Consider the following 4,295-nt stretch of genomic DNA (forward strand, 5'->3'; position numbering starts at 1 on the left):
AGAAATGTTCTTGAAGCAACCAGAAAAGCCAATCTGAAGCTGAACAAAGAGAAATGTCAGCTTGGGGCGAAGGAACTGACATTCGTTGGAGATATCCTGAGCAGTGAAGGCATCAGACCAGATCCTCAAAAGGTGTCTGCAATTGAAAACATGCCGAGGCCGCAATGCAAGAAAGATGTGCAGAGTGAAAAGAGAATCGAATGGGAGTGGAATCATGAACATGAGAAAGCATGGCGTGACTTGAAAGATTTGCTTACAAAGGAACCAGTTCTGAAGTTTTATGATCCAATGAGACCTATTAAGATCTCATCAGATGCATCACAGAGTGGGCTTGGAGCTGTTCTTCTGCAGAAGTATGATGAGTGGCAGCCTGTTGCATATGCATCGCGATCCATGACAGACGCAGAGACAAGATATGCACAGATTGAAAAAGAACTGCTCAGCATAACGTACGCCTGTGAGAGATTTCACCAGTTTGTGTCTGGGCAGGCCATCAGTGTTGAAACTGACCACAAGCCACTGATAGCATTGTTCCAAAAACCACTAAATGACTGTCCACTGAGAATCCAAAAAATGATGATGCGGCTGCAACGTTACACGCTTAACGTGATGTACACACCTGGCAAGTTGATGTACACAGCTGACACATTATCCCGAGCTGTTGATCCGAATGAGCCAGCGAACGCCAAGATGGATGATGATGTAAGAGCATATGTGAGAATGGTCACAAGTGCACTTCCTGTTGCAGAAGGGAAGATGGAGCTCATCAGAACGGAGACAAGCAAAGATGGAACGTTACAAGCACTGCGCAAAACCATCATAGATGGATGGCCCAGCTGTAAGCAAAACTGCTCACCTGTTATTCAAGAGTACTGGAACTGCAGAGCAGAACTGTCTGTAGTGCATGATGTGGTGTTCAAGGGAAGTAAAATTGTCATCCCAAAGAGCCTGCGAGGAGAGATGCTCAAAAAGATACACGCAGGGCATCTAGGCATGGAAAAATGTAAAAGGAGAGCACGTGAGGTGATGTACTGGCCACGGATTAATCAGGATGTGACAAATGAAGTGTCGAACTGTTCAACATGTCTGACATATCAAGCAAGCAATCCTGCCGAGCCACTAAAGCCGCACCCAGTGCCAGACCGACCATATCAGAAAGTGGGGGCTGACCTCTTTGTGTCTGGAGGAAAGGACTATATTGTGGTCACAGACTACTACTCTTTGTATCCGGAAGTATGTAGACTGCAAACAACAACAGCAGAGGCTGTAATCACCTCTATGAAAGCTGTATTTGCACGACACGGTGTGCCAAGTGAAGTGTTCACAGACAATGGACCACAATTCTCCAATATTAGGTTTGGACAGTTTGCCAAAGAATGGGACTTTGTTCACACAACATCAAGCCCGCACTACCCACAATCTAATGGACTAGTGGAAAAGTCCGTCCAAACAGTGAAGAGGCTGATGAGTAAGGCGAGAGACAGTGGTGCTGACTTCTACCAAAGCCTGCTAGTATACCGCACAACGCCACTTGAGTGTGGTATGTCACCAGCACAGCTTCTTATGGGACGACGCCTGAGATCAAACCTGCCCATTCAGGATAATCTGCTTAAAACAAAAGAGGGAAACAGCGTGAAGAAGTTTAAGGAGCAACAAAAAGCAAAGCAGAAGTTCTATTATGACAGAGGAACAAAACACCTACCTGAACTGCATGCTGGGGATCAAGTGAGATTCAAAGACAAATCCAACGCATGGGCACAGAAAGCGACTGTTCTAAGGAAAGATCAGCCACGATCATACATCATTCAGACAGAAGATGGAGCTATGCTGCGAAGAAATCGCCGAGATCTTATTAAGGGACCAGTAGTAGTGGAGCAGAGGTTGGAGGCTGCTGAACAACCCCAACACACACATGAGACACTATCACCTGAAACACCTACACATACACAAGAACAAACACTGAGAAGATCTGTAAGACAAGTAAAGCCACCTATAAGACTGATCGAACAGATGTAATGTGTTGACATGTTGTTTGGAAGATGATGTCATAGTATCTATGCAAGTTTCACTATGTTTGGTTACTAGTGTTGAATGGACCATAATTGTTGAAAACTAGTTGTGTTGTTAACGTTACTTTGATAAAGCCTGGTTTAACAAGTAAAAAACAAATAGAGACTGTTTATGTTTGTGAAAGTAGGTATGTTATTTTATTGTTGAAAAAAAAGGAAGACGTAATGATAACAACAAATCCTTATTTGCCTAGTATCATGTTTTATGTTGTTAATACTCCTAGACTGTAGGGGGAGCTAGAGAGCAACGGGAGTTACCTCGGAGTAGACTGTGATGGCGAAGCTTTGTTTACATGTGAACCACAGTTCGATAAAATACCTTCTCTTCAAGTAATGGTGTCATTCTTAAGAACCCATAACAACATAAAGAAGACATGGTGTCAGAAGATGGACTTGAAGAAAGGTAACGGACTACAATATAGCAGTACCGACGGATCAGCTTAGCAGTGAACGCAGTGAAAGCATGGACGGCTTACACCCACCACCGATTCTTCAGTTGACTGGAAATGTGGCTGAAAATTGGAGAAGATTTAAGCAACGTTTCACGTTGTACCTATCAGCAATTGGACTTGACGAGGCAAGTGATAATAAGCAAGCGTCAGTGTTTTTGCATATAGTGGGTGATAAGGCACTGGAAGTCTATAATAACTTCACGTTTACTGATGGTGACGGAATGAAGCTGAATAAAATAATGGAGAAGTTTGAGGCTTACTGCATACCTAAGAGAAATGTGACATTTGAGAGGCACAGATTCTTCACATGTGTACAGAAGACAGGGGAGACAATAGATCAGTATGTCACAGAGCTGCAGAACAGGAGTAAAACATGTGAATTTGGAGGACTGACAGACTCTTTGATAAAAGACAGACTTGTGTGCGGGATTCCAGACAACGGTCTGAGAGAGAGGCTACTGAGAGAGGAAAATCTTGACCTGGAAAAAGCATTAACACTGTGCAGAGCAGCTGAAACAGTGAGGGCACAAGCTAAAGAACTGCTTAGTGACAGCTGCAGAGTGGATGCTGTGAATAAGAACACACACAGAGTCAAAAAGGAGAGTGCTGCCGCTGAAATGAAACTGCAATTGAAATCCCCAGCAAACAGGGACAGAAAAGAAAAGACTTGTGGTCGCTGCGGAATGCAACATCCTCCTAAAAAATGTCCAGCATATGGGAAAAGATGCAATACATGTAACAAAAATAACCATTATGCTAGGTGCTGCAAAGCTCAAACCCTGAAACAAAGTGCAGTCCATACTGTGGATGAAGAAGACACAGAGGAACTCTATGTAGCTGCAGTGACAGACAATAAGACAGGTGAAAAGGACTGGATAATGACACTGTGAATGACACACTCATGACAGTCAAGCTGGATACTGGAGCTCAAGTGAATGTCATATCAGAAGCAGAGTTCAAGAAAATCAGACCTAGACCTAAAATGCATGCAACGAAGGTGAAAGTGAGTGGATACTCAGGTGCAGAAATACCTGTGAAAGGAAAATGCATGGTTAAAGTGACACACAAAGACAAGGAGCACACGCTAACATTCATTGTGGTACCGAAGACTGTGCAGCCTATACTAGGGTTACATGCCTGTGAGAGTCTGAACCTAGTGAAAAGAGTGCTCGTTGTGGAAACTGATGATGACATGGACTATAATGAGTTGATGAAGGAATATGGTGACCTATTTCAGGGACTTGGTTGCCTTGCTGGAGAACACACAATCAGAGTCAATGAAAGTGTAACACCAGTCATTCATCCATGCCGCAAAGTACCATTTGCTCTACAAAAGCCACTGAAAGCTGAGTTGGACAGGATGGAAAACCTGGAAGTGATTGAAAAGATCGATGAACCAACGGAGTGGGTGAGTTCTCTTGTTATTGTGGAGAAAAAGACTGGAAAGCTCAGAGTTTGCATGGATCCTAGAGATCTGAATAGAGCAATAAAGGTTCAAGGTTCAAGGTTCAAGGGAGAGAGAACATTTCAAGAGAGAACATTTCAAACTACCTACAAGAGAAGAGATAATGTCACAGTTTGCAAAAGCGAAGTACTTTAGCAAACTAGATGCTTCATCAGGATTTTGGCAACTGAAGCTGGACGAAGCAAGTTCAAAACTGTGCACGTTCAACAGCCCATTTGGCAGGTACAGATTCCGGCGACTGCCGTTTGGCATTGCTTCAGCACCTGAGGTGTATCACAAGACAATACACATGATCTATGAACACCTGGA

General features: G+C 43.5%; 1 protein-coding gene across 2 annotated transcripts in view; it reads right to left on the reverse strand.

Annotated features, from left to right (window-relative positions):
• LOC102201399 (ephrin type-B receptor 2-like) overlaps positions 1-4,295 on the reverse strand; it is a 102,772-nt gene that overhangs the window by 21,663 nt on the left and 76,814 nt on the right. The window lies entirely within an intron of this gene.

This window comes from Pundamilia nyererei, unplaced genomic scaffold, assembly GCF_000239375.1.
Source record: "Pundamilia nyererei isolate P.nyererei 1_Seehausen unplaced genomic scaffold, PunNye1.0 scaffold00352, whole genome shotgun sequence".
Classification (NCBI taxonomy): Eukaryota; Metazoa; Chordata; class Actinopteri; order Cichliformes; family Cichlidae; genus Pundamilia; species Pundamilia nyererei.